The 23,229-nt window shown below is 40.1% G+C and overlaps 1 protein-coding gene across 2 annotated transcripts in view; it reads left to right on the forward strand.

The window, feature by feature from the left end:
• The first annotated feature begins 2,795 nt into the window (after positions 1-2,795).
• frmd3 (FERM domain containing 3) overlaps positions 2,796-23,229 on the forward strand; it is a 185,617-nt gene continuing 165,183 nt past the window's right edge. For both annotated transcript variants that reach the window (XM_069930350.1, XM_069930351.1), the window contains exons 1-2: positions 2,796-3,489; positions 14,956-15,069. The gene's annotated coding sequence lies outside the window, so the exon portion shown is untranslated. The remainder of the gene's footprint in view (positions 3,490-14,955; positions 15,070-23,229) is intronic.

The following is a 23,229-nucleotide window of genomic DNA, read 5'->3' on the forward strand; positions in this document are numbered from 1 at the left end:
GAAATGAATAAATGTATTCCATTGGAAAAAATAACATATAATTTAAAAAATAAAGTCACATTATTTGAACAAATTTAGGAACTGTACATGGAACACAACAGAGAGGGCCTACTGCATTCACCGCCTAAAATGATAGAATGAGAAGAAGACGAAATGATCTGACCCAGTGTGTAAAAGTAGATGACACAATTTTCTTGTTTATTTTCATTGTGTGATGACATTGTTTAATGCAGGGGTGTCAAACTCAAATTCACGGAGGGCCAAAATTAAAAACTTGGACTAAGTCGAGGGCCAAACTAAATATTTATTGAAAATTTTCAACAACATCTGCATGTTTTCTCTTCTTTCAACATATGTAATGTTAAACTTTTTTTTATTAAAATAAATGTTTAATAATAGTTTTGGATAAACTCTTTCATTGTCATTGTCATTGGCCCATTTCCTTTTGCATTCTGAAACCGTGCACATGACGAGTCAATGAGGGATGATTAAAGCAGTGGTCTTCAAACTTTTTTTTTCCACCCACAGACCACTTAAGCAATCCCTTACTAGTCACAGAGCACCAATGGCACAGGGAAGCGAGTGGAAAGAAAAAGGTTGAAAACTGATGTATTGTGGTAACTCCACATCTGATTAGGTTAATTGTTAGGCAAGTGGTCAGAGAAGGATCCCCCCCCCCACCCCAAGAAAGGCTTAAATCACAGGAACAAAATAAGCTTCCGTCTCACTGCTCCCAATCTTACACACAGTCCTGATGTGGAATGTGGGGTCGCAGCTCCACGTTCACCCGAGTTCAGGTGCTGTCTGTGTGGAGTTTGTACACTCTCCCCTTGTCTTGGACCAACAGGTCGGTCGCCTGACGAAGGCACCCGAACCACCCGTTGAAACGCCGGCGTCCGGGGCGGTGGAGGAATTGGCTGAGAAGAGCGCGTTGCTCCCACCCGCCTCCCATGGTTGGAGAGGGATTAAACTGCAATCTCACGGCGCCGGGCTCGTCTCCAACAAAAGGAGCGGGAGGCAGGGTCCGCCGCGCATGGAGCGAGGGGGAAGGCATCACCAACGAGACGTTCGGTCCGGCGTCGCCGCTGAAACGCAGACCCAGCAAGGATGGTCCCCAACTCCAGCCGCGTCTGTGTGTCCGGGAGCCGGGTGGGCTGAGTGCGGCGCTCCGATCCCCAGGATTCGGGACTCTGAGATCCCTCCACACCTCCGCGTCTTCATTTTCACCTTCAGTGTGCATGCGCTATACTGGCGCGCCGGCCAGCGGGCCAACTCTAATATATATATTTAATATGATCTTGCGGGCCAAATATAATTATATCGCGGGCCAAATTTGGCCTGCGGGCCAGAGTTTGACATGTGTGGTTTAATGGGTTTATTGTATTGTATATGTTGAACGTTTAATGGGTTTGGAGGGGGGTGGGAAGGAGGGAGGGAAGGGAGGGGGGAAAAAGGGGAGAAAATGACACTGTGTATATTCAAGAGGGAAATGTTGGTCTGTATTTTGTTTAATATGGTTCATAGTGTGAAAACTAAAAAATAAAAAAGATAGATGAACACAAAATCCAGATCCTTGCCCACTGAGTCCATAAGATGCTTGAAGGTTTGTGTCGCAATCTTGAGGTTAAAGGACATGTGCAGGAATTCGAACAGGCCGAACGGGGTAAAGATCACCGTCTTGCTGATGTCATCGGGTTGTACTGGGATCTGGTGGTTGCCCCGTACCAGGTCGACCTTTTTAAAACACCTTTGCGCCATGCAGGTTGGTGAAGTCCTGAATGTGGGGAATGGGGTAACGGTCTGGCGTGGTTGCATCATTCAGGTGGCGAGAGTCCTCACAGGGTCACCAAGCATCCAAGGCCTTGAGTACCATGTGCAGATAGCCCAAGGGCTATCTGATCTACAGACTATCCCCAATTCCTACATGCGGGAGAACTCCTCTTTGTCTAGTTGCAGTTTGTCTGGGGGCAGCCTTCTGGCCTTGGTATGGAGAGGCGGGCCCAGAGTTAGAATCTGGTGCAGCATGCCCTGTGGGGCATGACAGAGGTGAATTGTGATCTCAGGACTACCGAGTATTCACTGAGGATGCGGGCATATTCATCTTTGAGAGTGCAGATTGTGGCGATGCCCGGGTCGTGGATGATTGTGGCATTGAGGTGGACTGTCTGGAAGGTGCGGGCATGAACCAGGCATTTGCCTTTGAGGTCCACTGGGAGGCTGTGGGCCCGGAGGAAGTTGGTGCCGAGGATCGCTATGCCTACCGTGGCCAGGGTGAATCACCACCGGGATTTGTCTCTCCCTAACTGAATCTGCACATTGCGCATGCTGTAAGTCCTAATGCCGGAGCCGTTGGCCACCCTTAGTGAGGGGCTTCGTGGTCAGGTACAGGTTTCCAGGGCGGTCGTTGGGATGATGCTGAGCTCAGAGCAGGTGTCAACCAGAAAGTGCTGGCCGCTTGTTTTGTCAGTCACGTGGAGGAGGCTGTTGATTTGGCCAGCCGTCACAGCCATTAATGGTGGCTGGCCTGGTCGTTTTCCTGGAATAAAACAGGGTTGACTGCATTTGCATGCCTGGGCTCCCCAGCGCTGGTGGTAGAAGCACCAGGTATTGCTCAGGCCCTCCATTTTGTTTTTGGGGTGCGGCACCTGACTCATGGTGGCTTCATTTTCATGCTTCGTGCGCCACAGGATGTCTGCTTGATCCGCCTTGCGTGGGTGGAGAAGTTTTCGTCGGCCAACAGGAGCTGGATGTCGTCTGGCATCTGTTCAAGGAAAGCCTGCTCGAACATGAGGCATGGTTTGTGGCCTTCTGCTAAAGCGAGCATCTCATCCATGAGGGTGGATGGGGCCTTGTCTCACAAGCCTTCCAAATGCATGAGCCTGGCAGTGCGCTGACGTCTAGACAGACTGAACATGCTGAGGAGGAGCTGTTTAAGTGCTGGGTATTTACCTTCCTCAGGTGGGTTGTGGATCAGGTCATCCACTCTGGTGGCAGTCTCCTGGCTGAGGACGCTGACGACATGGTAGAACATCGTTGAGTCAGAGTTGATCTGCCAGAGGTGAAACTGTGTTTCCGCTGGCCTGAACCATGTGCGCGGGCAAAGCGTCCAAAAGGGGGGCAGTTTCACTGTGACTGCATTCACTGCTGCCGTGTCCATGATTGAGAGGCCAGAAACGTCTGGACTCAGAGGTCACCAATTGTAGTGGTAGCTACACGATTGAAAGAAACTACAAGTTGAGGTGAGTCCCTGGTGCAGCTGTTTATTTGAAATCCGCGCACTTCTCTTTAAGGGTGAGCCCACGCCACATCACCACGTTGGCTGTGATGTCATGACACAGCCGAAAGGGCGTGCACAGTGGCTGAGACCATGAGGAATACCTGAACCCAACTGTGCCATCGTAACGCAGCTACTCTGCTACCGCAACCGTCACATTCGGAGTCAGTTTGCCAATGTCGCGACGGGCGCCACCACATATTGTATATTAAATAGTAGGTGATTTCTTATTTCCTTTCTTTTTCTTACTTTTGGGAGGGAGGGGGGTTGGGAGAAAAATTACAAAAGTACTTTTTTTGCATCATTGGACTTGGATATTTGATTAATATTTTATTCATTGTTTTTATTTCTTTGTAATGATACAAAGAAATAAAATTTTCAAAAAAAAAGGAAAGACTGAGGATCCATGCACCTGTCTGCAATGATGGGAAGGAGGTGAAGAGAGAACACTGCTACGTTCTGGAAGAAGCCTGAAAACCAACACCAGAATAGTTTATTTCCAACAGCTATCAGAGACTGCTCTGACTGCAAAAAGGATTGTCTGCAAATTCACTTTGTGAATAGTTATTATATATCTTATGTTTTTATTGCCTCTTTTTAATTTAAATCAATGAGTTTACTATTATAGTTTTTCTTTATAAGTTCCTGCTGGACTGCAGGAAACAAGAACTTTGGGCATATGTACTTTGTACAATGTACATTAAGCTGCTGGACTTTAGTGGGAATGGAGCATGCAGTAGGAATGACAATCAGGGCTTCCGGAATATAAAGTTGCTGTACCCATGTTTGAAAAGACAAAGAAAAATCAAAATCATCATCTTCGAAAAGAAACCAGCAGTCCAGCACAAACTCTCCTCAACAATGTCATTGGCGGAACGAGGTGGAAGAAATGTTAAGGAGGAAGTGAATGAATGCACATCGCATTATTAGTCACACCGTGGATTTCGGCCGCTCCCAGATCTGTTACCGTCATAATTTACGAGGATAAATAATATATTAACGTGGTTTTTTCAATTTGCATGTGTATATGCAGGACGAAATCACTGTGAACGAAATGTATTGATTAGATAGTGCACATTTTACATGTTCCAAGAGAAAAGGTGTCATTTTAATAACCAAAACCATCAAAGTAAATATGCAAGTGCAGGGGGAAAACATGATTGCATTGGTCAGCAAAAGACAAGGAAAGAACAGAGACGTCTTTGAAGAGCTGTGTTGGCACTTTACTCTCCTTTGTTGTCTTGCGGCGCGCGTACCTTTGCTCCCTACCTGCTGGAGCGCGCATACTCGCCAGTCGCTGTTGTGATTGGCTGAGTCGCCCGAAATGAGGGCAGCGGGTCTGGAGCCGCGCGTATGGTTTCTCCTGTGCGTGAACATTGTGAGCGAGGTGGAGCCCGTTCATCGATGCAACACGGAGCATCTTTGCAGGCGGCACACACACCAGCAGCTTGCTCACAGAGCGACCAGGCTAGCATTGTTTAGCAAGGATTGAATCGTTGGAGTTTCATGTCGCTGTGTTAATGTCAGCGTTTTCTTCAATGACGGTCTAGCTAGAAACACTGTTTGACGCAGTCGGTGTTTTTCTCCATGTGCGAGTGTTTTCTTCCTAATACGATACACACCCAAGGCAGTTTAGCCGAGCATGCATGTTTTCGAGTCGGGCGCTTCTTTATGATTATTTAAAGAGGAGGAAGAATGAAAATGCTTCGCTTTCGCAGTTCAAGCATCAAGTCGTTAAGTCAAGAGATCAAGTGTACAATCAGACTCCTGGATGACACTGAGCTACCTTGTATTATCCAGGTACAGTAGCAAGGGTGATAGGTTTAACATTGAAAAATCCTGCCACACATAAACTCGTTCAAAAGCTCTCGAATGATGGGGGAGATTTTCCTTTTGGAGGCCATCGAAATCGTATTTTTAAGCAATACGCTATTTGAAGTTTTTTTTATAGCTTATGATATGGTTATTTTTCTCTCCCCCCCCCCCCCCCCCCCGATATATATTTGCTATTCTCTAAGGTGAACATGCACGACAGACCTTTATTCATTACCACGTTTTTTTAAAATTGAAGCTTTGGACACTTTCCCCTTTCCTAGCGAGTGATAATGACTACTGTATTGTTGCAAAAGTGTTGCCAATTAATCGACGATTCATTATTACTATTTATTATTTATTATGCTATTTCATTGGAATATATTTGCTGATTCCAGCTTTTGCCGTCTGAAAATATTCGTTCCAAAAAAACTGATCATATACTTGCAAGTGTGTAAGCACATGTGGTTTTCGGTATATGGACTGTGGAGATTGCATAGTTTCATATTTTAAATCTGTCTATACAAGATTTGTACTATGTTTACTTTCTGCCTTTTGTATACAACGTGCGATATTTTCCCGTGCCTATTGACATAGTAATCAATTTATAAGTTTAAAATACACCTTTATTTCATATATGCTTATTGCCAACATTTAATTTTGAAATTGGAGACAGTTTTCTTTTAAGTGAGGAATGATATTAAATTTAGAGAAAAAACATTATGCACGTTTTGTGTTTATTTCAATTTAATCATAAAATTGAAAGAAATTGTTCATATTATTGAGGTTTATTTTCCCATTGATGTTATCAGTGTATTTTGGCAAACTTGTTTAATTTAACTTCTTTGTGTCTAAGACAAGAGTCGATGGGTTTTGTTCAAGCATAATTTTTAAATCCATGCTAGCAAACTAAAATTCGATGGAATTTCTTGCTCATTTAATTTAAGTTATGGTCTTGATAGATTTGTAAATAAAAATGTTGTAATTATTCAACAGGTCAGGTAATATGTGAAGAGGGAAAGAGAGAAATCTTTCATGTTGGTGACTTTTCAGAGTTGGGAAAAGTTAGAAATGATCAAGTTATAAGTGGTAGAGAAAGAAGGGATCGAGAGAATGAAAGGCAAGGTTTGTGATTTGTAGAGGCTGATGGTATTGGTTGAAAGAGGGTAGTGGATAACAAAAGGATATCAGGGATGTGAATTAAATCTGAACAGATGGACAATTAAGAAAATGAGAAGGCTATATAGCTCCTTGAGGTTACTTTAAAACTGAATAAAACTGATCTGATTGGAACCTCATCTCTGCAATCCTGCCTGTCCTTGCTCATCAAAAATATTACCCCTTCTGTTTTAAAAATATTAAAAGACTTTCTATTGTCCTTTGAGGAAGAGGTTTCTAAAGCCTAGGGGCCCTCAAAGACAGGAAAAGAATAACTTCATTTCTGTCGTAAAGCTCATGAGATAACCTACTAATCCCAGGATTCAATTTAGTAAACCTCTAATCTTAGAGTTGGAGTCCTACAGTGTAGAAATAGACCCTTCAACCTAACTTGCCCATGCTAACCAAAATATCCATTTGCACTAGTCCCATCTGCCTCAGGTTCCCCTCACCTTAAACTGCACCCTCTGGTTCTCTTTATCCCCCTACTCTGGGCAAAAGACTGTGCGATAGGTAGATCTATTCCTCTCGTGATTTTGTAAATCTCTGAGATTACCTCTTATCTTCCTGCGTTCCAAAGAATAAAGCAAATAGTCTGCTGATTTCTCCTTGTAGCTCAGGCCCATGAGTCCTAGAAACATCCTGTAAAACTTCTCTACAGCCTTTCTAGTTTGCAGCATCCTTCCAATAGCATGGTGACCAAAATGGAAGAAAATCCAATCTTCGAAAACTTTTGAATCTTTCCTTAAATATGGAGACATAGCTCCAGACGTGGTCTCACCAGTGCTCTAAAATGAATTCAGCAGGTTTAGTAACATCAATGGGATGGGGGTGGGGAGAACTTATTGACATTTTGGGTCAAAGACTTCAAGAGTGTCTTGATGAAGGCTTTCAACCTGAAAGCAACAATTCTTGGCTGCCCCCCCCACCCCCTCAACTCATGTTTCTCCACCCACTGAGTTCCTCCAGCAGATTTCTTTTGCTCCCTGATAATGTATTGACCTCACAATAACCAACAACATTTTATTAACTTCCATATTGCATGCTGCACTGCATTGTGGCCTTTACATTTGGCCCCTCTATATCTCAGAGGCTTGCAATCTCTTACTATTCATATAGTATAGTTTTTATATTCTGTTCCCGAAATGAAAAGTTTGCTAAATTGTAATTCGTTTGTCTGACTCTTCCCCACTTATAGCTCATCTATAGGTCTCATCACTCAGTCATTTGCAAATCCAGCAAATGTTTAGGTGGTATCTTCACCATAGTCACTTGAAGATTCAACACTAATCCTATAACATAGTAAGCACACATCTCGTTAACTCGAAAAGTTACCAGATCCAACAGGATGAGCCAAGGGCTATGCCAAAAATGTTCTCTGATTGTAAGAATACCTAAATGCTAGATGTACAGCCTTGCATTGACTTGTGTCCTGGTTATGTTCTGGAATTGATTTGGATGTAAGTCGATTATTATAGGTGAAATATATAATATAATATTTCATAAGATGCCATGATTGCAGCATCCTTATTAACCTAAACCTCTATATTGTACATTCACGTCTAAATAACATAGTTAATGTATTAACATACATATTAACCTAAACCTCTATATTGTACATTCACGTCTAAATAACATAGTTAATGTAAATACTGTACAGTTCTTATAAAAATATACACAGATAATAATAGTAATATTACTGTATTAAGCCCTTGTGGTGACCTCAGACGTATCTGCGATTGGACATTACTCATTCGGGCGCAAGTCGAGCTATGGCTGCACAAGAAAGAAGACTAGCATGACTGATTATCTTCAGTGCCTCCTTCCCTTCTTTCAGTATTCTCAAGGAATGGTTCTCTTTGGGGTCCTTTGCATCTCTCCTCTATCTCCAGCAAGTCCCAATTCATTCCCCCCTCTATTATGGCATCCTGATTTTGAATAAATGAAAGAGTGAAAGGATGCTGCCATAGAAGAGAAGCATGGAGAAGTGATTCCATTCTGATCAGCTTGGATTTTATAAAATGGTCGAGAAGGTGGTGAAGCTGAGTTGCATACTCCCGTTTCTTCTCCGTATGATTGTTGATTCAGGGTTCATTATTTCCTCCCATGTACAGCTATTCCTGCATACCTTCAAAGGCCTTTTCAGCCTCTTTTAGCTGCAGTACCACTACTTGTGCCTACAGTCTCTCCTAGCACTATCGAAGACTATCCCTTTAGCAACCATCCTCAATCCATCCCCTCCCTTGCCATCACCCCATGCCTTTCTTTAAAATTTGGAAGTGTTATCTTTATCTATTTTTCCCAGTCTGATGAGAAATTGTCCTGAGTTACTGATGTTGTTTGTTTCTCCATAGGCACTCTCACCTGCTGAGTATTTACAAAATGTTTCTCTTTATTTCATGGTTATAGCATCTGCAGTATTTTAGGGCAGCATGGTTGGTGTAGCGGTTAGCACTAGTGATTGGGACCAGGGTTCACTGTATGTAAGGAGTTTGTACATTCCGTGTCTGCATGGGTCTTCCATGGGAGCTCCGGTTTCCTACTACCTTTCAAAACATACCAGGGGTATAGGTTAATTGGGTGTAATTGGGCAGCATGTGGTCATGGGTTGAAATGGCCCGTTACTCTGCTGTATATCTAAATTTAAAACAATTAATTTAAAAATTGACTTAAAATTATGAACAAACAATTTAAACTCTTTATATTGTTGTATCAATGATAACTCCTCCAGTTCTTGTGTTCTAAAATTCTTTCCTTAGCTTTTCTTTCTATGAATCCTAACTACTTTAGTTTTATAAATTGTACAGTTGATAATCTGGAGCTGGATTGTTCACTAATATTTTGACAAGGATACCTCAATTAAAAATTGTTCAGGATTTCTATCACCATATCATTCAGGTGAATAAATAAAAAGAAAAAAATATTTTCTCATCTGGCCTTTAAAATATAACTAAGAATCTTGGAACCACTTCTTTTCAATGTATTTATTGTTGGGATCTGAGTATTGCTGGAAAGGCCAACATTTATTACCTGTCCCTAACTGCACTTAAGGTGGTGATCAATCATCTTCTTCAACTGCTGCAGTGTTTCTGGTGAAGATGCTCTCATAATGCTACTGGGTAATAGTTTCATGATGGAAGGAATTTGGAATAAGCAAAAATATATTTTTTTAAAACCTGATTTCTTATATTTATGCATTCATATCAAATTGACATTTATATGATTCATCAACTGACTGAAGTGAACTAATGCAGAGATCCACTTGATGATTTTAGTTCATTCATGGGCATGATGCCATGAAGTGATTTGTCCCAGATTTCTTTTGATTTTAATTTTGCTAGGGCTTCTTGATGCTGTACTTGATCTAATCCTGCTTTGATTGGATAATTGCACTAATCTCACCAGTTGGTATTGAAATATTTTTGAATAATCCTGTTAGAACCCAACATGGATAGTGTGGAGCAGAATATTGGTGAATAAATGTTGCTCCGTGGTATTCACATCTTCCATTTCTAGGCTATTATTAAAAGTAAGCTAATGGACCAACTTTTGCCCATTAGGTATGTCCTGCTTCTGTAGACAGGACATACTTGGACAATTTTCCATTTACCAATGCTGCATCAATACTGTTTGTCTAGAGGCATGGTTTTAACTTTATTTATTTATATTTTGAGATGATTCTTGCTGCTTGAATCACTGTAGTCTCCCAGGTGAAGATACTACTAAAATGCTGTTAGCCAAAGAGTTCAAGGATTAAGAAATGATGAAGGTATTTCCAAATAAGGACGATGCGCAACTTGGAAGGGAATCTTCAGGTCATGGTCTTCTATGAATCTGCTACCCACGTCCTCTTTTGCAATAGAATTTGCACATTTTGATAATGTATTTTAGTAGCCAAGGTGAGTAATGGCAATGCATTTTATAAATGGTACAAACTAGAGCCACAGCATACCAGTGATGGAAGCAATGTTCCCTTTTGTGCAGTGCTACGAACCCAAAGGACCCCAAAACCCAGCAGCAATAGACATTCACCAAGACGAGTGGTTTTTAAAACAAAAGTTATTTTTAATCAACTTTAAGCATGAAAATAGAATCAAACTTTAACTTATTTCTATACTTAACTAACCCAAATCAACCCCCTTCTAATTCTAAGCAGATGTGTATGTGATGTGTGTGTAAATTTAAGAAAAGTTCTTTGGTTCACAGTTCAAGCTCACTTCTCATTCTTCCAAGTTCTCTGGTTGCAGGCAATTCATATACTGTGCACAGAATTTAACATGTATAAAGTTCACCAGACTTTGGTGCTTGAAAGGTAAATGTTTACCACTCAGGAAAGTTCTTGTAGGGTTTGCAGAGAGAGATTTGTTGTTCCAGGATTTCCACAACTGAGGTACCACCATTAGTCACCTCAATGTCTCACTGATGAAACTTGCCCCATCAGGGTTTTCCAGATGGTAACCTCTTTCTTTAGGGCTACCACAGAGTTCCGTTCTGGTCCTCTTATTCCAAGAGAAACATCAGACAGTTAGCACTTCCAGCCATCTACTGCTCTAGAACTTTCTGTTTCCAATCTGCTCTTCCTGGTTTGTTTCAGCCATGATTGTTCAGTCTCTTTTCAGTGTCACACACACTAGCTGAGAGGGCTTGTTTTCTCTCCCCCCCCCCCCCCCCTCTCTCTCTCTCCAACTGCCAAATGCAAGAAAGCCCATGTGACTCTCTCACTTGCAACAAAACCCCCACCTTCTCCAGCAAACAATAGGAGTTAGTCTCTTGGTCAAGCTGTTGCCTTAGGTAAACAAAACCCAGGAGTGACCTTTCTGTGCACTCTGTCAAAACCCTTGAAAAGAGCTTCCAACAGCCAGTGTCTCCAGTCCCTTCATTTCGTGACATCAATTATCACCTACTTGTGAAATGTGCATCACATTCTCCAGAGATCCTGAATGTTATTTAATATGAATTCTTCAGTCTTTCAAATAAGATCTGTTTTAAAATGTGTGAATGTAACCCACTAATCTTACCAAAATCCTCCCAATGTTTATCCATTACAGTTGTGAATGGAGTGTCAGTCTAGATGACTCACTAGTACAAGTTTTCAGCGCTGTACCTGGCTTTTGAGAACATTTGTATAATTTTTCACAGTAAAAAGTTATGTGACTCTGGGAGCTATATTTACAATCACTATTAATCAAAAGTGCCACAAGACCACAGTATGCCAGATGCAGCCTCTCATATACACACAGAAAGTAGACAGAAAGTATTCAAAAAGTTGCTCAAAGATTTCTGATTGTTTCTTAATTACTGTCCATATTATCAATGTTTAATAGAAACAATAATAATAGCATTTTAATAGCATTTCACTGGCTCATTCAGAATTTACAAGTCCTGAAGCATTACAACTTAAAAGCCATGGTCTCAATATCATTGATTTATTGTATGCAGCCTGCTCGTGTTGTTTCTTGATATAGTGTAGAATGGATTGAATTGGATGAAGACAAATCCTTGTTTAAAGCCAAGACAGGTCATCCATTTGACAAGTATTGCCAAAGCTGATTGTAAATGCTTCAGTTTTGTATTTTACATTTATTTGCAGAACTGTGCAGTTATTGAGGATGGAAATATTCATGAAGACATTCTCAGTTGTTAGTGGGCAGTGACATTCATGACTGGCTGTGACAGTACTAAAGATCTTTGATCTGTTTGGTTGAGCATTGCTTTGTTCAGTCCATTGCATTCTGTTTCTGTTCAGCATGGGAGTAAGTATTGTCTTAGAGTTTCACCAGGAAGCAACTCATTTTGGATATGTCCTAAGTTGTTTCTGGTTTGATTTTTTGGACCTCTTTGAACTGGGATTGGACTTGTCTTATTTAAATGGTAGATAAAAGAATGACAGGTTGTGGTGAAATACATTTCTGCTGCTGTAGGCCCATCTGATAGTACAGATTCTATCACCAATGTGTATATGTACAGATTGTAGTGTAGGATGACTGTGATTGGCTGAGACCGTAGCCACACCTACTGGCAGGTCTTAAAGGATTGCTCCTAGCCAGACCAGGTCATTCTGGACTGGTCGACCTACATGTGATATGCTCCAGTCTTTTAGTTAATAAAAGCCTTGGTTTGTATCAACAAGTCTATGGTTCTTTCGATGTGCTCTACAGCCCATAACCCTTTATTAATTCCCACTTTTGATATTCAAATCTGTATTATTGTCTTTAATATTTAACATTGTGTTAGTTATACACAGAATGAGGGAGGATATTCTCATTGTGAATGGAGAAACTATCTATCCAAACAATTTATCCAGGATATAGTTTGTACCTTTGCTACGATCAGTGTTCTGACATGCATCTCCAGCACATGGCCACTCATTGTGCAGAAGGTGCCTTGTTTCAGCGGTGGAAAGAATATAGCACTGCAAACTATTTGCACATCTGCCCCACCAGCTACCTCCTTTTCTGTTGTGGAAGAGTGCATGATTCTCACATTGATATCATTAACCACTTCAGACTGTGATTTTGTGAACGGAAAATCATGTTTGACTAATTTACAGTACTGGAATTATTTGAGAAGTAACAAGTACTGAAGATAAAGGGAGACTGACAGATGTATTATACTTTGCAGAAGATATTTGATAACAAACTACATTAGTGATCACTGAATTAAATGAAAGTTCATGGTGAATTATATCATGTGTTGGTGTGGGTAGAGGATTGGTTAGCTGACATGAAATGGAGAGCAGGGCCTTTTACTGGTTGGTAAGGTGTGCTACAATGTTTAATGGTAGGACCGCAAACTTTTGCTGTTTGTATAAATTATCTAAATAAAGGAACTGAAGGTATGGTGGCTAAATTTGCTGGTGACTTGCAAGTAAGTAGGAAAGTTTGCAGAGGACTTAAAGGAGAATACAAAAGGATAGAAATATGAAATGGAGTGCAGGCAGTTCCCAGGTTACGAATGAGGACTGTTCCTAAGTCTGTCTTTAAGTCAAATTTCTAGGTAAGTTGGAAGAAGTACATACAGTTCTTATTTAGCATCAGTTAGTCAAATTTCTTGAAGTGGGCATCAAGGGAGGTTTGTACAGAGCTTTTCTTGTATCGGATTTAAGCATTGGAGGCAAGTGTACATGATCTGATTTAAAATGGTGGATGGCATTCTCCTTCCTCGAGTCGACGAACCGCTGATTCCGCGCATATAAGAGTTGTCCGTAAGTCGGACTTTCATAACCTGGGGACTGCCTGTGGACTGTGGGGAAAATGCAAAATTTGTCTTTTTGTAGGAAAAATAAAAGAAGCATATTATCTAATTGGTTAGAAGTTAAAAGGCTCTGAGATGTAGAGGAATCCAGGTGTCCTCAGTGCATAATTTGCAAAAGGATAAAATGTAGATACTGAAAATAATTAATGAAGTTATCAAAATGTTATCACTTAGTGCCAGGGAAATTGGATACAAAAATTGTGCAGATATGCTTAAATTACTGTAAAGAGTATTACTCTCCCTTTTTAAGAAAGGAAATAAATGAATTATAAGCAGTTCAGAGAGGGTTGATGGGTCCAATAAGCCTTGGTCAAGGCTGGGATTGTCTCTGCTGTAGTTCAGATGAATGAAAAGGAAATTGATTTCAACATGGAAAATGTTGGTGGGTTTTGACAGTACAGATGTGGAGAATTTGTTTCTTTTGAGGAAGGATTTAGATTTGAGGTCACTGCTTAAAAATAACGGATTGCTCATTTAAAACCAATAAGGTACAAACAAATTTACAGAGTGATTCCTAAGTCTTTGGAACTATCTTCCTCAAAGGGCAGGGGCGGCAGTGCCTTAATATTTTTAAGGCAGTTTGTGAGAAATATGATAAGCCAAATCCCATTCTGTTCTCTTAAAATGGTGGGCATCTACTTGAACTGATGTTGTCTTTATGACAATGTGCCTTTGAAATTTTGTTTTTCCTCTGAGTTGACATGGACATCTAGACAGATATGGTAATATGTTCAAAATTGTAATAATCCTTCAACTTGTGTTTCTCATTGTACAAATATGAATTTTGTGTTCCTTGTTCATCATTAGACCTTTCATGATTTTCCCCATCCACCTTTCCTGCCTGGTGAACAAAACCTTAAAATGAAAAACATTCTTGCTGGTTAAAAGCTGCATCTATTTTGTAGCACCAATCTGCAGGAGATAAAGGGTGGGAGCTTTAAAGAGGTAAATCTACCAAATAGGGCTTGTATTGCAACATTCAACATGGATCAAAAGAGTCAAACATGAACAAGTCAAAAGGGTATAAGATATGTAGTCTTGGCAAGTTTTAGTTACAATGGGAGAGGCTCACCTTGGGATGAATTTTAAAATTAGAGTCAATTTTTTAAAATCTAAAACTTCACTGGTTAAGAAGACAGCATGAATGGAACTTGGGTTTGAATTAACACATGCAAAAGAGAGGTTTGGATGAACTCATTTTCAAAGTCAAAAATCATTGTCAAAAGAAAGCATTCTGTCTGAGTATCCATGTCACACATGTAATCGGAAATATTGCTGATGTAGGATTTATTGAAGGGTGCTGCAGAAATTAGTTTTCTAGATAAGGAAAAGTGATCATTGTATCTGCTGCAAAAAAAGACTTTAGAACTAAAGCCAGGATTTTCTATTTGTATGCTTGCTTGTTCTTGGGTTTTTGATTATTCACTATATTTAATTCAACTTTAATTTTCATTTAGACTTACAGCACAGTAACAGGCCCTTTTGGCCCACAAGCCTGCCTAATTACACCCAATTGACCTACAACTCCTGGTACGTTTTGAACAGTGGGAGGAAGTCCACGCAGACATGTGGTGAGCGTACAAACTCCTTAGAGACAGCACGGGATTCGAATCTCGATTGCTGGTGTTGTAGTAGCATTGCGTTAGCTGCAAAAGGATAATGGGGAATAATGAAGAACACATGAATATATTAGTAGAAAACTCAGTCTATGTACACAGTGATATTCTTTGAATAATTATTATGTCTAAATCTCAATGCAAGTGATTTAAATACAAAAAATTCTATGGCAATTTTAACTTGCAATGCTCTGATTTCAACCATGCTTCACACAACTTCAGACATGAATTTCTGGATCATTAGGGACACAGTTTACTCATTTAGACAATGATCGAAAGGTTAAATGAACTGTTTTGCTGGCGAAGGATTTGATGGTGCAGCATTCTGAAGAAGAGTGGTGGATGTATACATTGAAGTGCTTGGTGTATTTTCATGCCAGCAAGAAACCTTTGTGTGCTGTTAAGAGGAGCATTAAGAACTTCATCAGTAACCTTGCACAGAGCTGTGTGAAGAACCTGGAACCCATCTATTCTAATATGGAAATGACTGTTTCAGTTTATATTGCAAAGTCAGCAGATATTGCCAAATGCTTGGATGCTGGTATGATTTGACTGAACGAAAAATAACAAGACTTAACTAGAATGTTCACTGCTGAACTCCATGGAGCAGTGCTAAGAGTTACCTTAAGTAATGGAGGAGCAGGTATTTGCCTTCCAGGTGAAGGCTTGGATTTTGGGATCCATTCTGTGTCCTGAACATTGGGATGAGTTGCACACTGTTTACTGTACATTTAGAGGTGTATCCTGTGATTGAAACCCAAGAGAATTTAGTGCCATATTCTGGTGTTTCATGATGTAAATTTGATTCACTGAAGGAGAAGAGACGTATTTATCATAAACTTGATCTAAAAATTCATCATCCTTTGGAAAACGTAGCAGAATAGCTAATGAGTATGATTTTACAGCAGACCTTCATGTTCTTGAGTAAAATATCTTGAGTTAGAGAATAAAAACAGCAAATGCCACATGTATGGAAGAGAAAGATTATTGACATTTTATGCTGAAAACCCTAGATCATTCAACCTGAAATATATATCCTGCTTAGATTTAAAAAAAAAAGTCCAGGAAAAATTTAAAATTGTATTTTTAAATTTTAAAAATCTAATGAGAAATCTTAAGTTAGGAAACTTTTTTTTAAGCTTTCAAGGTCTTTTGCAGCTTTTTTTACTTTCATTAATATTTTTACCTGGTAGGGAAACAAACATACCTTGTGCCTTCTCAAATTTGATACAGATTTTTAAAAAATGTGAATAATCTCTGTAAATACTGGGCAGATTCCAACATTTGAGCATTGCCTCTAGATTTACAATGAATCATCGGCAGCAAGTTTGGAATTTTGGCAGTGGAACATGTAAACATAGAAGTCATGATGTTGAAGTCAGTTTTGCACAGATATGATAGTGAATACTAGAAAACACTTTCCTTTTGCCAATATTTTGTATGCTTATTTTTAAATCATGATAACGTGATTTTATAAATTTACTTTAAATGTTGGTAATATGTTTTTGGTTGATTAAGTTCCTAAGTGTATAATAAATGATTTCCATATGATTGATCACGAAAAATGAATAAAATGTCAAATAAACATTTTAAGAATGGCATATATTTTAACCAAAAAATTGTTTCTGGAGCCTTTGACATAATCTTGATGTTCATTGGGTCTGAGAAGAAAATAATTTCCACTATTTCTTTTGTTCTAAAACTTTCATATAAATATTTTGCAGGTTAGTAATTAACCTGGTTGGTGGAAAACATTTTTATAAATTTAACATGCTTTAATAAACAAAAGACGCTTTGGAATAACCAGTGATTTTATGATAGTTGTTTTGCAGAAATAGAGATGAAATCTTGCCCTTCAATGTATATAGATCCATAGAGTTTATTCTGTAATATATAAAGGTAATAGCAATGAATACTTGCTGCATAGTCTAATCTCAAAACAAAAGCACTGATTTTGATGAGCAAATGCATTATGCACTTCTCTGCTTGATCTTGTGATCCAAGCTTCCAGCACAAAGTGCCACTTCTATTTAAGATATCCTTCAAATAATTGCAAAATTCTTACAGGCATAATGACACTTTACAGGCACCCGGATGGTATGTTGCCTCCAAGGTGCCAGTTCAAGGACATCTCTGATCAAGTTTATTGCATTCTAGAGAGGGAGGATGAGCAGCCAGATGTTGTGGTCCATGTGGGGACCAATGGCATAGATAGGAGTAAGGATGAGGTCCTGAAGAGGGAATATAGGGAATTATAGGAAAGAAATTAAAAAGCAGGACCTCAAGGGTGGTAATCTCAGGATTGCTGTCTGTGCTATGCACCAGAGAGGGTAGGAACAGGAATTTCTGGCAGATGAATATGTGGCTGAAGAGTTGGAGCCAGGGGCAGAGGTTCGGATTTGTGGATCATTGGGATCTCTTCTGGGGATTGAAATCCATCTGTTATTTTTCTGTCCAACTCTGTATCCAGTCTACATCCTTTTGTAACCTTCAACAGCCTTCAGCTCATCCACAACTCCTCCAACTTTAATGACATCAGCAAACTTACTGACCCATCCTTCTGCATCTTCATCCAGGCCATTTATAAAAATCACAAAGAGCAGGGGTCCCAGAACAGATGGCTGCAGAACTCCACTAGTCACTGACCTCCAGGCAGAATACTTTCCTTCCATAACTATTCTCTCCTTTCTTTCTACAAGCCAATTTTTCATCCACATAGCCAAGGTTCCACTGATTCCATGCCTTATGACTTTCTGGATGAGTCTCTCTTGGGAAACCTTGTCAAATGCCCAGTATTTACAGAGATTATTCACATTAAAAAAAATTCTGTATCAAATTTGAGAAGGCACAAGGTATATTTGTTTCCCTACCAGGTAAAAATATTAATGAAAGTAAAAAAAGCCACAAAAGAACTGGAGGGGGAACCAATATCCTGGTGGGAAAGTTTTCTGGAGCTGTTGGGGAGGGTTTAAACTAGTTTGGCAGGGGATTGGGAATCAGAATGTGAGTGCAGAAATTAGGCTAGAAGGACAAAAACATGATGCTAAGTGTTCTGAGTTGGTGAGGAAAGACAGGGAGGGGACAAAACGTAAAGGTAGCCAGTTAGTGGGTTTGAAATGTATCTATTTCAATGCTAGGAGTATTAGGAATAAAGGGAATGATCTTAGAGCATGGATCAGTACGTGGAACTATGATGTTGTGGCCGTTACTGAAACTTGGCTGGAGGAAGGGCAAGATTGGCTGATATAGGTACTGGGGTTCAGATGTTTTAGAAAGAAAAGGATTGGAGGTAGAAAAGGGGAAGGGGGGGAGTAGCAGTACTGGTCAGGGATAGTATCATGGCTACAGAAAGGGAAGATGCTGAAGAGGGAGTATCCACTGAGTTCATGTGGGTGGAAGTCAGAAACCAGAAGGGAGCTATCACTGGTGGGTGTAGTCTGTAGGCTCCCAAATTATCCTCAGAACACCAAGGAACAGATAAGCAGGCATATTTTGGAATGGTGTGGGAAATACATGGTTGTAGTTATGTGTGATTCTAACTTCCCTAATATTGATTGGCACCTCCTAACTGCCAGTTAGGGGCTGAATTTATCAGGTGTGTACAAGGAAGATTCCTGACACAGTATGTAGACTGACTGATGAGAGGAGAGGCCATACTGGATCTGGTACTGGGGAATGAACCTGGTCAGGTGGTGGACCTCTCAGTGGGGGAGCATTTTGATAAGAGTGACCACAACTCCCTTAAATTCAATAAAGTTATGGAAAAGGATAAAAACAGTTAAATTGAGGAAGAGCTAATTATGAAGGGATTAAACAGGAACTAGGGAGAATAAATTGGAAACAGATGTTTAAGGGGGAAAGCACAGAAGTAATGTGGAGGAAGTTGAGGGATCACTTGTGCAGCGTTCAAAATAAGTTTGTCTCATTGGGTTAAGGAAAAGATGGTAGGAAAAGGGAACCATGACTGATGAACTAGGTCAGGCAACTAGTCAAGAGGAAGAAGGAAGCATACATTAGATTTTGGAAGCAGAAAACAGGAAGGGCTCATGAGAGGTATATGGTAGCCAGGAAGGAGCTTTGGAGAGGTCAAAGGAGGCATGAGAAGACTTTGGCATGTAGAATTAAGGAAAACCCCAAAGCATTTTATGCATATGTGAGGAACAAAAGGATGATGAGAATGAAGGTGGGGCTGCTAAAGGTTAAAGGACGTAACATGTGCCTGGAGGCAAAGGAGGTTGGGGAGGACCTAAATGAATACCTTGTATCAGTATTCTCTAGAAAAAAGGACCTTAATCATGGTGAGGTTGAAATTGAACAGGCCTGTGTGATGGATAATGTCGTGTTGCAACTCTACAAATCTCTGGTAAGACCATACTTAGAATATTGTGTTTAGTTCTGGTCACCTCATTACAGAAAGGTCATGGAAACTATAGAGAGGGTGCAGAGGAGATTTACCAGGATGTCGCCAGGATTGGGAAACAAATCTTGTGATGCAAGGTTAGCAGAGCTGGGACTTTTCTCTTTGGAGTGTTGAAGGATGAGAGGAGATTTGATAGAGGTCTACAAGATTATGACAGGTATAGATAGGGTGGAGAGCCAGCATCTGTTTCCCAGGGCAGGATGAGCAAACACCAGTGGACGTGTACAAATTTAAGGGAGAGAACTTTTATTTTTTACACAGAGAGTTGTGGTTGCATGGAATGCCTTGCCAGTGATGATGGTGGAGGCTGAAACATGGATGAAAGAAATACGGAGGGTTATGGGGAAGGGAGAGTTGAGTACTTTTTTTTGGAAGGAATATATGGGTCGGCACAACATCAAAGATCAAAGGGTCTGTACTGTATTGTTCTATGTCTGATAGCAAGCATAGAAAATAGCAGATTACTAAATAGTAACTATTACCCTAAGGATAAACTAAAATTGTCACATCAGATTGTTATTATTTTTGCCAGTTCAATGCCTGAATGTCCCATTTTCTTCAGAAGTTATTTTTTCCTTGGGTGAATGTCTTGTCAATGCCATAGAGGTTAGGCTATTCTTGACCTGGACCAGCTGCCCTGAATCAAGGATTTTTAATGGCCATGAGAAGTTCTATGGCCACTCATGGATAAGTTAATTGAAGAATTTATGGCAGTGTTGGTTTCATTTTAATAGGTATTTGCTTGGGTTTATTATATCATTGATGATACTTTTTGTATGATCATTGTAATTTATAGATTATTGGGTGGGTTTCATCAATGTTGCCTTTGTGTCACAAGGCTACAAATTAAAGATGTGTTCCAGAGGCTTGCTGTGGCAGCCTTTAGGGTAAGAAGTTAAACCTAATGATATATCCCACTCTCGTCGATATCTATATTGGATACATAATTGGCTTGCCCAGAGAAGGCAGAGGATGGTTGTAGATGATTTATCAGTGACCAAAGGTGATCCACAGAGATAGTCTGGGGGTTGCCAGAGGTTACAGAGGAACATTAATTGGATTGATCCGCGCTGAGAAGTGGCAGAAGAACTTCACCCTGAAAAGTGTGAAGTGGTTCATTTTGGTAGGTCAAATTTGAAGGCAGAATACAATGTTAAGGGAGGACTCAGAGCAGTGTGGAAAAACTGAGAGATCTTGGTGTACTTGCCCACTGGACACTCAAAGCTGCTGCAGAGGCTGATAGTATTGTTAAGAAGGCATATGGTCTGTTGGCATTTATTAACTGTGGGATCAAATTCAAGAGCTGTGAGGTAATATTGCAGCTATACAAGATCTTAATTAGACCCCACTTGGAATATTGTGTTCAGTTCTGGTCATCTAATGACAGAAAGGATGTGGATGCTAACGAGATGGTGCAGAGGAGATTTGCAAGGATGCTGCCTGGATTGGAGAGTATGCCTTATGAGGAAAGGTTGAGTGAACTTGGTCTTTTCTCCTTGGAGCCATGGAGAGCAAGATGACGTGATAGAGCCATATAAGATGATGAGAGGCATTGATCGAGTGGATGGCCAGGAGCTTTTTCCAGGGACTGAAAAGGCTAACAAGAGGGAGCATAATTTAAAGATGCTTGGGGGTATGTTCAGGGGGATATAAGAGGTAAGTTTTTCCATACAGACAGTAGTGGGTGCTGTAAATTTCTGTTCTCTAATGAGTTTCTTCTCATACACATGAGAACCTTACTATTTAGTAATCTGCTATTTTCTGTGCTTGCTATCAGACATAGAACAATATAGTACAGACCCTTCGATCTTTGATGTTGTGCCGACCCATATATTCCTTCCAAAAAAAAGTACTCAACCCTCCCTTCTCCATAACCCTCCGTATTTCTTTCATCCATGTTTCAGCCTCCACCATCATCACTGGCAAGGCATTCCATGCAACCACAATTCTCTGTGTAAAAAAAAAAAAAAAAAAAAAAAAAAAAAAAAAAAAATAAATAAATAAAAATTCCCTCCCTTAAATTTGTACACCTGTCCTGTGGTGTTTGCTCATCCTGCCCTGGGAAACAGATGCTGGCTCTCCACCCTATCTATGCTTGTCATAATCTTGTAGACCTCTATCAAGTCTCCTCTCATCCTTCAACACTCCAAAGAGAAAAGTCCCAGCTCTGCTAACCTTGCATCACAAGATTTGTTTCCCAATCCTGGCAACATCCTGGTAAATCTCCTCTGCAGCCACTCCATAGTTTCCACGTCCTTTCTGTAATGAGGTGACCAGAACTAAACACAATCATAAGCATTAAAATTCTTGCTTGCAGCAGCCAAACAGGTATTTTGTAAATTAAAAAAAAAACTCTCCAATAGTATACATTAAATTAAATGGGAAAGGGGCAATAAATACAAAAGATAGATAGTAATTTTCACACTTGCTGTGGTGCAAGAAAAAAGTGGAATTTCAGTCATGCAAGCATGCCTTTTTGTGGTTCTGCAGTAGTTTATGATAAGGGGAGGTTCAAGAGCCTGATTGCTGTTGGGGAAATAAATTGTCCTAAATCATATGTGTCCTCTCCAGTGGATGCAGTGGCTCAGAATTTCCTTGGAGAGTTGTCTACAACTTCCACCTAGCTGTTGGCTGCAAGTCTTTTGTGCTTCCTTAGTGCTAATTTCTTCACTTGAAATCAAGACTGATTTGATTGGTGAGGTCCAGGGCATGACAGCTATTCCATCCACTGGAATAAATGGAGCCATTGTGTTCAGCAAGCAGATTTCTAATATAACTGCTGGGAACTGCAGACTTTTGCATTTATTTATTGGACTTCACAAGGAGCCTGGCATTGGAATAATGTTAAATTGATAACAGTCATGCACCATTTGAATGTTCAGCCATTTCACATTTGTGCTTACCCTGAAGACTCCAATGCCTGCATGGGGGGGGGGGGGGGGTGGAAATTTAAGTCAGTGGATTTCATTAAGCTACTTAAGAAAAATAGGGATACTCTCCCTGACTCCTCACAGGAATATATGTCAGCCATATTGTTAAAGTTCTAGAATTGTTCACAGTATTTCTGATCTGGGCTTCATGTGATTTCAGACATGTCACAACAACCCTCTGAAATTACCAAGCAAGTCACTCTTTTAAATCCTTACTGTCGCCTGGCATTGTGTGTGGGAGGTAATGTATCATGAATCTCTTAATGGTTTGGAAGAATTGACCAAGTGGATTGAAAAAGACAGGGCAATAGGCATTAAATAAATGAGCATAAGCCTGTTACAAGATCCCAAATGGCTGGTTACACTGGAAGGTTAGATTAAATGGGATCCAAAGTGAGCTACCCAACTGGGTCCAAATCTGGTTTAGTAGAAAGTTATTGGAAGAGACTGGATATATATAAGTATTTGGATAGATGGCGACTGATTCGGGATAGTCAATTTGTGCATGGTGGGTCATGTATAATCAAAAAACTAGAGTTTTTAATAAGGTTACCAGAAAAATTGATGAAGATAAAGCATTGGATGTTGTTTAGTAAGCCCTTCTAATTCTAAGTGCATGATTATGTAATGTGAAAAGAAGGTTATCAGAAAAATTGATGAAGAAAAATCATTGGATGTTGTCCACAGTGACTTTAGTAAGCCCTTCTAATTCCAAGTATGTAATGTGTATATAAGTTCAAAAAAAGTTCTTTGATTCACTGTCCA

Source organism: Narcine bancroftii, chromosome 1 (assembly GCF_036971445.1).
Source record: "Narcine bancroftii isolate sNarBan1 chromosome 1, sNarBan1.hap1, whole genome shotgun sequence".
Taxonomy (NCBI): Eukaryota; Metazoa; Chordata; class Chondrichthyes; order Torpediniformes; family Narcinidae; genus Narcine; species Narcine bancroftii.